The sequence below is a fragment of the Mus caroli genome, unplaced genomic scaffold (genome assembly GCF_978045245.1).
Source record: "Mus caroli unplaced genomic scaffold, Mus_caroli_1 scaffold_14, whole genome shotgun sequence".
NCBI lineage: Eukaryota > Metazoa > Chordata > Mammalia > Rodentia > Muridae > Mus > Mus caroli.
In genome coordinates, this window is record NW_028227269.1 from 97,865,307 (window position 1) to 97,877,344 (window position 12,038).

A 12,038-nucleotide genomic window follows, 5' to 3' on the forward strand; every position below is an offset into this window, starting at 1 on the left:
TAACCAGCATCAATTTTCCCAGTAGTTCCTTCCATTCTTAACTCTAGAGCCAGAGGCACATGGCTGAAGCTGCTGAGTTCTGCGGCTTACAGGAACTAGAACATGATACCCTTATACTATTACATTATCACTAGCTTTGTGTTTTCTAAATCCTTCACTGCCAAAGCTTGGCTATCTTGGTTCTTGCTCTGTAGATTGACCTTGAATGTAGAGATCAGCATGCTTGTCTCATGGGATTAAAGGTGTGTACCTATGCCTGGATCTAATTTAGCTGGGTAGGATCTTGCCCCAAGGTCCCACTCCCTTAATCTTTATCTCCTAGAACACAAGATTTTGCTCCATTTCACTTCCTGGTACTCCTTTAATACTCAAACCATATATTTTATATTTTTCCTTTCTAAGCTTGCTATGCTTGTTCAAACTTCTCTTCATGAGACTTAACCAGAGAACAAAGTCTCTGCTGGGCTTTTTTGAAACTTCTTTTTGTCAATGAAATTAATCCAAGTCTCTTCACCTTAGCCTCAGGCAAACCTTTCAGACAAGGGCAAAAAGTAGCCACATTCTTTACCAAAATACCACAAAACCAGTCTTTATGCCACATTCTGAAATTCTTCTCCTTTGAAATCTCTTGGGCCAGGTCAACACAGTTCAAATTACTCCCAGCAACAAAGTCTTTCATATTCCTACTAGGATGACCCATTAAGCCCCATTTAAAGCATTCCACTGCTTTCCAAATCCAAAGTCCCAAAATCCACATTCTTTCAAATAAAAGCATGGTCAGGCCTACCACAGCAATACCCCACTCCTGGTACCAACTTCTGTCTTAGTTAGGGTTTTACTGCTGTGAACAGACACCATGACCAAGGCAAGTCTTATATATATATATAAAAAAACAACAACATTTAATTGGGGCTGGCTTACAGGTTCAGAGGTTCAGTCCATTATCATCAAGGTGGGAGCATGGCAGTATCCAGGCAGGCATGGCACAGGAGGAGCTGAGAGTTCTATGTCTTCATCCAAAGGCTGCTAGTGGAAGACTGACTTCCAGGCAACTAGGGTGAGGATCTTATACCCACACCCACAGTGACACACCCATTCCAAACAGGTCACACCTATTCCAACAAGGCCACACCTTCAGATGGTGCCACTCCCTGGTCCAAGGATATACAAACCATCACAGGTATCTAATGCTAACGGGATCTGTGCAACTAGCCTGCAGTAATGTCTGAACACAGAGCAGGAGGGAAAGCGTGAAGTCAGATTCCTATGCAGTGTCTATCCTCTGCCTGATGCACATCCCCACCCCACCCCTGCCCCTCTCAGCAATCGCTGCAGCCATGAGGTCTGCCCCCCCCCACCTTCTTTCCAGTCCACACCTCAACCCTCAGTAGAGGATCCACACTCCACAGCTCTCCCTGCCTCCCTGGAGGCTTGCTCCCACGTGGAACAACCAGACAGGAGCCTAGAATAACTGTCCTCTGAGAGGCTCTGTCCAGCAACTGACCCAGACAGATGGAGAGACCCACAGCCAAACATGGGATGAAGCAGGGACTCATGGAAGAGTTGGGGGAAGGACTGAAGGCTTAGAAGAGAATAGGAACTCCACAGGAAGACCAACAGAGTCAACTAACCTGGACCCTTGGAGGTTCCCAGAGACTGAACCACCAACTAAAGAGCATACATGGGCTCCACCAACCCCCTACCCCCCTATATATATATATATATATATATATATATATATATATATATATAGCAGATGTACAGCTCTGTCTTCATGTGGATCCTGCAACAATTAGAGCAAGGTCTGTTTCTTACACTGTTGCCTGTCTATGGAAACCATTTCCCAACTGGGCTGCCTTGTCTAGCCTCAGTGGGAAAGACTGCACCTAACCCTGTAGAAGTGTGATGTGCCAGGGAGGGGGAATACTGGGGGAGCACCCTCTCAGAGGAAGAAAAAAGGAGAGGAAATGGGGGAGGGACTCTATGGGGGGCAGTGATTGGGATGTAAATGAATAAATAAAAAAATAAAAAACAATTCTAGAAAAGTTAAGAGTAAAATTTTAAATTTTATTAAAAATACAGGTAACATCTTCCTGGGCTCTACCAAGACAAACCACTGAGATTATGTGAAGGATTCAGACATACAGGAATGTTTTTACTTATCTCTCACAGGATATGTGAAGACAATGTAAAGACAAGCCGGGAACTAGGAGAAGATATCTAGATGCTAAGTAGAAACAATCTATATATAGCACGAATGTATATAAAGAACACGCTAGTATACACAGAAAATCAATGGGTAAACACTACGGCTACACAACTCCATAGAAGAGATCCCTAAGCCTTGGGAGGCACAGTAGCGAATGCCATTGGTCGGGGAGAGCAAACCAGACAACCCGCTTGATGGGAAAGAACAGGGAGTATGACAATGCGGGGAGCTGGAGAGGGCATGAGGTCCGCAGAGCCTCAACAGCTACTGGAGGAAGTGCACGCTGGTGTCAACGGTGCAGATAGCGTTTTGATTGTAATACGTTGACATTACTTGAGTAAACATTTACATACCTTGTTACAACAATTTTACTCCTGAGCACACATTCAGGAGTGCAGTGTGCAGGGGTGTGCCAGGGTGATATGCTCGTATAGTATTGCTGGTTCTTGTCTAAGCAAACACAATTGGGCCAAAATACCTAACACTTATCAACCCAGGACAAGCCACACAGTGATAAGTGTGTATGGCGAGGTGCTATACACACTTCAAATGGCTGAACTGTATATAAAGCAGATAATTCCTGCGGACATCATCAAGCCAAAAAAGGGCAGCTGACAAGACTACATATGTTTTGATTTTTTTTTTTTTTATAAACTGGAAGATTAAACAGTAGGAAGATACTCAGGTATATATGTACATTCATGTAAGGCTGCCATCACAGGAAGGAGAACCACTCAGTTCAGGAGAGTGGTTCCTGTGGGGGAAGGTAGGAACTGGGATGGAGGACTGTGTGGCTATATGAGAGTTAATGGCGGTATTTTACTTCTTGGGTTAAATATGCTAATTTTATTGTTAACTTCACTAACTTAAACACAAACAGCCACACACGGAACATTATATTTAAAAATTAACCACGCACATTTACAAATTTACATTTAGTTGCAATCTGATTCAAAGTGTTGCACCATAGTTTTAATTTATGCAAACTGTTAGTGTGCCACTTTGGAATAATTTATCATAACATTTAACTTATTTATACAACCTGTTGGAAAGACTAGCATGTAAATACAGTTGCATCTGAGGAAGAAGGAACGCAGTATACATTATCTCCATAAAGCTCATTTAGGAAAGTGTCATAAACAGTTCCTTTAGTACTGAGAACAAACTCATCCCATAAACCAGAGCCAGATGCACTCAAAGCTACCACTAAGGAAATAATCTAACTGTAGTAACTTACCCCAGTTTTAAGGAGACAGAATCAAGCTGTGACTCTGCAATCTATTGTACTACAAAACACATCCTATGCTGGAAGCTACGGGACTTGTGTTCTAATCCTTCAAAGTATGTTTTGCTGGTTAGTTTCTTGTCAGCTCGACCCAAATCTAGCCATATCTGGGCAGGGGGGATCCCAACTGAAGACTCGTCTCTGTCAGATTGCATGTATGCGGGAGCATTTACTTGGCTAACAATCACTGTGGACTGGCATGCACTGTGGTCTTGGGGGGGGTGGGGGGTGGTAGTATATAGAAACAAGCTGAGGAAGCCATGAAGAGCAAGCAGGTCAGTAAGTCTTCTGTGGTTGCTGGTTCAGTTCCTGCCTCCAGGTTCCTGTCCTGCCTTCAGTTCCTGCCTTGCCTTCCCTGAATGATGGGCTGTGATAAGGATATGTAAGCCAGATAAGCCCTTTCTTTCCAAGTTGCTTTTGAAAGCAAATTAGAACACTTGTGATTTCCAATGGATCGTTTAATCTCACACACACAAAACTAGAGATAATAAAACTTGTTCTTTAAGGTTCTTTTAATTGGTGAAGGTCTGTGAATCTAAAAGAAAAATCTTATGAAGACTTGGCAAAAGTATGATACAATCTGTCCTGTAGGTAGGTACCATCATATGCAATTCAGTACTCAAGTGGCCCTAGATAGGATAACGTTCATAAGCTCTGAAAGAGAAAGAGGTGCCCATACAGTATGTCTTACTTTAATATGAGCTGCAGTAACGAAATGTTTGAGGCTAGGGAGCTTATCAAGAGGTTTATTTGGTTTGTGATTCAAGTGGACATAGGGTCAAACAGTAGGGCATCGGCAGCCTAGTGAGGGATACCTGTTGGCATCACAGTATGACACATCAGAAAAGGAAAAAGCTACAGGCAGAAGAGGCCAGCCTGTTGAGAATGAATTCATATCTGTGGAAGCAGTCCATTTTAAAAGAACAGCATCAGCTCACTCGTGAGCGTGATACCTCCACAGTTTGATCAGCTTTCATTAGGCCCCACCTCTTAAAGGTCCCACCACCTAAACAGCCCTGCCATGAAGAACAAGCCCTGGGCCTGGACGGGTCAGTCCATACCCTGACAGATCACAGCACAGCACCACCGCGGTCTTGGGTAACTGGGGAAAGGGGTGCTCAGTGTCCCAACAGTAGACAGTTTTGCTTTCTGGTTGGAGGCATTCTGTGGGTCAGCCTTTTCATGCAACAACATGAAGGCAGAAAGCATCACTTAGGAACCAAGAATAAAATCCTATAATGTAAAAGAAAATGACCACAATGTAAAGCTTGCAGAGGGATTGCTCAAATTGGCTAATGTGGGGGAAACAATCAGCCATTGCTCAAAGACAGTACAAATGCAGGCAGAAAAACCTAGAGTCTGAGCATGTCAAATGGCCCTGTGCTTCCTCTCTTTCCCCCGGGTTCTCTCTACCAGTCTAGAAAAATAGGTATCCTAGATTAATATTGGAAGATATTCTCCCTCTCCAAAAATGTGTTAGGCCATGAATAACTGATGATTTCTCTGCCTCAAAAATAAAAACCATTATCACCAAGAATACATGGAGAATCTCTAAAACTACCACATTCAGCATGTAACCTAAGCTGGGGGTGGCGATCCAGTGCTAAGATCTCAGTAGGAGGCAGGAGGATCAGGGGCTCGGAGTCATCCTTGCCCAGAACAGGGAGTTGAGGGCAGTCATGATGGCCGGGTGACATGAGGAAGTTTACTCGTAGTGAGGGAAATTAAAATCACAATAAGAATGACCCTTCACACATACATAAGACATGCTGGCAAGGACCAGAGAAGGGACGCAGCCACCGGCACTTTTGGTGGGATGTGAACTAGGAGAGCCTCCTGGGAGTGAGAGAGATGCTGGTGTGCACAGGCTACGACTCTGCCTTCCACTCCCAAGTACACAACCTGCAGACTCTATCATGTGAGGACAAGGAAAAACTTATCAGGGCAGTTACTGCAGCAAGGCTACAGCAAGAAACGAATCAATCCTCCAGTAGAAGAAAAAAATACCAATTATTGTATTCCGGGAAAACTTTTCATTCCGTTTTCATAGGTCTGTGCAAAATGATGTCTTTTGGAGATTTTTCTGTTTCTCTCTTTGCCTCTTTACTCATTCCTCCTAAATGGGGGACTTGCTTAATTGATTTCCTTTCTTTTTCCCTAGAAGCATCTCCTTAGAGCAAATAGAGGCAAAGATAGTGCCAGTGGGGCAGGCCTTCCTGTGGGGAGTCCCCAATAAACACACAGACTGTTACTGCAGAGGGAAATCTCATTTTGAGCTGCTTTTTTGTAAGCCCAGCCCTCTAACAGTGTTCCCTCTAATAAACTGATGATTCTCTCTGCCACTCGCCTGTACTTGGAGTCTATTTCTTATTTGATTAAGGATGGTAAAAGAGGTTCTGGCTAGTGTGCCCACTCCAATCCCAATACAACACAATTAACCAGAAAGAATAAAAGAAAAGATGTATATGTTGATGCAGATAAGGTCCTAAAAATATAAGAGAACAACTGATGTACAGTTGTATAAGTTAAAAGTAACATAATACCACATAGTATTTGAGATGCATATATTTTGTCATAAAACATAAAGGCCCACATGAATGACTATAAAAAGTTCAAAGTGTGGATTGGCTCCGTGACAGAGGACTGGAAATGCAATCAGGCCAAGCTACCCAGAGGCTTCAGCCACAGAAGGAATGGGGTGTTATGCTTCTAAACCCAGGAGGAATATGCATAGGATGTTCTGTGACGGAAACAGTTTATATACACATTCATACACACTCCAGTCCACAGATGCAGTGCTGAGAAGTAAGAAGCAGAGTGCAGAAAGCTTTGAGAGCTGTTCAAAAGATCCTACCCTGTCAGTCAAGTGGTGTCAAGTTCTTTTCCAGAACCTTCAGGAGAACTGGAAAGAGACCCTGAACATGGGTACTAGACCATGCAGGCTCATTCTAGACAGGAGGACAATCCATTGATCCAAAGAACCAGGGAGTTTAAAAGAAACAGTATAGCCAGGAGGAGGGGTGGAATGAATTACTATCCACAAGAGGGGGCACCTGACTGTAGCTCAGCCATATGAAACCTAAACTACAGGTTGGTTTCTCTGTCAACCTGAGAGACTCTGTTAATACAGGAAGAGCCAGTGGCTGCTCGTGGTAATGCAGTTTAATGACATAAATCACAGGAAGGATGGATTCAGCGGCAACTTCAGAAGGTCTGAAGACATATGCAGGGAAACAGTCTATTACTTCCCGACTCTTCAGTGGAAAAACCCAATCCCCTTGAGTCACAATCATCATAGCAGTCTATAGTTTGTGCAGCTCCATTTAAAGAATATGTGGTTTTAGGCTTTCATACATTTTATTAAAATTTTAATGAAAAAAAAAGATCTTCCCCTATTCTCCCCTTATCAGAAAAAAAAATTCAAATAATACAAGTTGGCCTGATGCATACACAGACCATGGTCTTCTGTATCCAGGGAAACAGATGAAGATTTTGTCAGCATGAATTACTGACGTCTGGATTTAGTATCGTGTTATGATTTGTAATCTAGGGATAAATTAGCGGGTAGAAAAGGTAGGTGTTCTGTGATTGAAATTATAGATAGAATCGAGGCTTTACACAAAAACTTATCACAATTCCTGTTGCCTGCAGGGAACAGGAGCCCTGTGTGCACGTGTGCTGTTGACATGGGACAACCACACTGAAGACTCCAGTGTCTCAGCCTCAGGGGAGTGGCAAAGCCTTATTCAGGGGAGGCTCAGCGGGATGGTGAAGCCTTCTTGGGAGTTCCAGTGATCACTGTGTGCAGCTTTCTGCTCCCAGATGTTTGCAGCCTGACACTGCTCACCTACCGAGACCTCCTATGGAAACTAGATAGATACCCACCACCCTGTGCTGGTACAGCTTGATGGTGGTAGCAGACCCCAACCAGATGCCAGCTTTCCTGTGTGTCTGTTCTTTCTTCAGTCCCTCACTGCCCCTAGTTAGGGCTCCAGGACCCAAGTGGTGCACAAGTCTCAGTAGTTAAGGCTTTGTCTACAGCAGCCCAGGGAATGCATTGGCTTCTCATGGCTCATGCACCCAGAAAGTATCTGCCGAGCTGAACTGTCAGAGATTTTCGTGCACTTTTCACTGTGTATAAACCTGTAGGTGTGGGTGTTTATGTATTCCCTGCAGGTGGAGGCCGGAGGTCCATGTGGGGTGTTTCCTCAATCACTCTCTCACTTTTATTTATTTATTTTTTTGCAGTGGGAGATGTCACTGAACCTTCAGTTCACTGAGTTACTTAGACCTGCTGGTCATCGAGCCCTGAGGATTGTCCTCCCTTGTGCTGGGAATCCAAACTTAGATCTTCGTGCTTTTGGCAAGGTCTCTGTCAACCGAGGCATCTTCCCAGCCCTTTAAAGAATATTCGGAAAGAGCATGGGGAGGTATTGGGGATTCCGTCACGGGCATTGCAACCTATCTGTGTGGCTCTGTTAGGAATGCCAGAAACTCTGCATACCTGTTTTTCTTTGGCTGTCTCTGTAGCATAGAGAGACATAAAGATAAAACACGGTGTAAGCATACAATGCAATGTTAGACAATGGCACACTAAGTGCGAAACAATATGTGACCTGGTTACCATACTAGCACAGATTGAGTAGGGCAGCGTGTGTGCATAGCACACCCTCCAGCTCCTGTCCCCCTTGCATATTTCACTCAGAACTGGCTGCAGTTCACTCGCTGCATTCCACCACCCTGTGGCTTTCTTTACTGTCTCAGCCCTGCCAACACAACCCTCTTTAGAGCCTTTGCAGCTCTGTTCCCCGTCTCTGAATGGCTCTTCCTGTAGATGGTAGGTGGTGTTCTGTCATTTAAGTCTCAGTTTAACTGTCACTTGTCACAGAGTCCTTCTCTAACTTCCTGATCTAAACCAAACTCGTCCTTATATTGTTTGCTGTTTTAGTCTTGCCACAGTGTTTCATCTCTACAGGAAACTGTCCTCTCACAGGGAAACGAGGAACTCCTGCAGCTGAGGGGCCTGTGTGTTTGGCTGATGCTCTACTAGTATCCAGAAAGGCACCTGGCGTACTGCGGGTGCTCAATAGCCATTTCCTGATTGGATTAGTGAGTATGCCCTGGCCCGACTTACCATCTCTTAATCTCAAGGCTTCTAAGACTAAAACAAATGCATATTTCTGCTTTATCATCTTCAAGGTTGTTTTTTTTTTTTTTTTAAAGTGGAATACCTGTGACTAGATGAATTTTACTACTTAAGATTAAGCATGGAGATCTGACATCACAAAGAGCTCCTCTGAGGTGAACGCTGTCATTGAACCTGTGTATTTTAATTCTACTGATCTGACCCCATTGAACACTAAGAACAAACCCTCCTCCTATTTCTACCCTAGGCACTAAGTGGTCTATTATCGTCTAGTGCTAAAGCTATCACATTATTTTTCTACCCAAATTACTTTGCACTTTTTAGCAATGATATTATCTGAATCTACCCCTGGTGTTCTTGTTGCAGGGACACGATAATAAGTGGGGCATGATGCGAACATATTACTGAATGAAATTCCTATGAAACGAGCCTCATTCCCTCAGCTGACAAAAAGAAAACACTGCACATTAGGCCAATCATTAGGAGTGAAAAGCCCTACAAACAACGCCACCGCTATGTCACACAGAGCCTGGCTCTTACACACGTCTACTGGAATTTGAATAACTGTTTTACACATTTAGAGTGGAAAGCTAGTCCTTCAGAAATGAACTCGAGATTCATTCAAATACAATTTTACTGGCACAGTTTCAGAATCTAACTATAGCGAGATATTTTGTCTAGGTTAAATTTAAACCTCTCCATTCTTCAGGCGTGTGTGTTATAACTAATAGGTCTTAAGATAATGAACAACCACAGAGTAGATATAAAAAAAAAAAGAAAAGCCCACCTTTACAAAAACCAAAGATCATTTTGTGTGATACGTGGTTTCATTTTTAAAACTCCATGTTCCTGAAAAAATTATATACTCTTGGAAGAAATGATCATTTTCCATGAAAGAAAATGTTCCTAGGATAAAGCCTTAGCACAAAAGTGAAATACACGCTGTCAAGTAAAGGCTGTTTTGCCATTTGGCAAACACCTAGCTTCTTCCCACATAATGGTGGGAGGGAAGTAGATGGCTGGGGCTGAGAGTGGAGGGAAGCCTGGGGGTTCATCTGCCATCTACACAAAAGTGCAAGGCTCTAAAAACAGGCCTGTGAAATATCTGCATTAAAAAAAATCATTGTTAGCTTTAGATTATACCCAAGAAACTCTGAGATGAAAACAAGACTAACCAATATTAGGGTATGCAAATAGTCAGAATTTCTTATTGATCTCTGAGATCACTTTATGGAAGTACAGACATTGGAAATGCATTCAAATCCTAGTTAAAGCAGCATCTCAAACTATATTTACTCTTGGAAGATCCTGCTATTTAAAGGTTGTAGTCCACCATGGTGGGGCAGCTCCCCTGAGGAGAGGGGGCAGCGCTCCTGAGCTTGGTAAAAAATAATGGACTCCCTTTCCCAGCAGGGCTTCTTCTCTACCTTATCTGGAGATCCTTCATGGAGGGAGGGAGGTCACAGCAAAGCTGCATCTGGACCACGATGGGAGGAGTCACCACTGAGCAATAAGCTATTACCACAATCTGTCACGGTACACAGTTCTTTCCTGGAAAAACAGAGCTCAGAAGGATTGATGGGGAGTACTGGCATTTCCTAGCTTAAGGGGCTCAAATGCAAGGAGATGAAAAAGTTACCATTGAAATTCCCACCCTAACACAGGCACATAGAGGCATGAGGACTTGCAAGGTCTAGGCAGCTGACAGTCTTACAGATGATAGAGAGGGATCCGTCCCCATCTATCTACCACTGAGAGACAGATCGGATTCACGAAGAGTAACACAGCAATATCGAACAGGTGGTTTGTGCTTAGTGTAAAATAACAGAAGGAAGATTTAGTTCTTGATTTTTCTCTTTCTCTTTTTATTAATGTATTTCTTTATAATATTTATCCTTTGATAATTCCAGACATGCACACCAAGTATTTTGATCATACCCACTGTGGTGCTTTGAATGAAAGTGGCCCCCATAGGCTCATAGGGCAGGGAATTATTTGAAAAGATTATAGTATGTGACCTTCTTAGAGGAGATGTAGCCTTGTTGGAGAACATGAGCCACTGTGGGTGGGCTCTCAGGTTTCAGAAGCCTAAACCAGCCCTCCCTTCCTACTGCTCTAGACCTAGACGTTAAACTCAGCTTCCTCTCCAGCACCATGTCTGTCTATGTGCTATCCGTGCTTCCCACAACAGTAATGGACTAAACCTCGGAACCCATAAGCATGCGCCAATTAAACATTTTCCTTCATAAGAGTTGCCATGGTCATGGTGTATTTTTTGAAGCAATAGAAACCCTAAATAAGACAGATTTTGGTTCCAGGGACTGGAGTATTGCTGTGAGAGGCCTGGCCATGCTTTTGTTTCAAGGAATGTGGACTTTGGGACTTAATGAACCACACTAGTAGATGCAAGGGAGACAGTGGTGCTGAGGTGACTGGAACTGTTGGGGCCTGGCTCAAGAAGTTTCAGAGGAGAAGGAGGTTAGTATGTGGCCTAGAGACCATTCTTGTGTTTGGGGGTTTGTGTGTGCAAATAATGTGGCTGCTTTCTGCCCTTGTCCAAAAAAACCTGCCCAAGGCTAAACTGAAGAGTTATGGACGAACAGCATGAGGGCATTTCCAGACAACCTAGTATTGACTGCACTGTGCGGTCATTGGTGTGGTGGTCACTCTCATGCAGATCTATAATGAAAAGGAGCAAGCTAAAACACAGAATATACAGTTTGACGAGAAAAGGGACACCAGGACATATAGTGGAGTCAAGTCCAGTGCTCAAGGAAATGAACAGTTTAAAGGAAAAACTAAAGCTAAATGGAACAGAGGACTGGTGCCCTCATGGTGAGACCCTGCCCACCCAAGCTTCAAATTTGTGCAAAGGAATTAAAGAGTTTAGGGCCATGTGCGGTGGCACATGTCTTTAATCCCAGCAGTCAGAAGGCAAAAGCAGGTTCATCTCTGAATTTGAGGCCAACCTGGTCTACAGAGTGAGTTCCATGACAGCCAAGCTTAGGCAGTGAAGGGAACCATTACAAACAGAAAGCTGATGAAGATGTGGTTGAATGGCGGGTGTGTGTCCAGCCCCAGCAAGCAGCAGGACTTGGCAGCTTCGTCCATGCGGTTCCTGCTTTAGGGTCAAGGACACAAGAAAAGGATTATGGAATATCCATGACTAAGGACCGCCACTGAGACAAGGCATATGTCAGGGGTGTCCCTGCATGGAGGCCTAGAAAAGCCATTGAATAAAGCTGTGAAGGTGAGAGCTAGATTGCCTTGAAGACCCCAAGATGTTGGAGATGCCAAAATCATGCGTTGTCTGCCAAAGACAGCTGCTAGCAGGGAATGAAACCAGTCCAAGAGAAAGAAGTGTGCTGCAGTCAACAAAGCTGACAGGAGTTGAAGAT

The 12,038-nt window shown here is 43.7% G+C and overlaps 1 protein-coding gene across 1 annotated transcript in view; it reads right to left on the reverse strand.

Annotated features, from left to right (window-relative positions):
• The window catches only part of Efcab11 (EF-hand calcium binding domain 11), a 171,735-nt gene that overhangs the window by 98,566 nt on the left and 61,131 nt on the right, over positions 1–12,038 (reverse strand). The gene's annotated exons all lie outside the window — the stretch shown is intronic.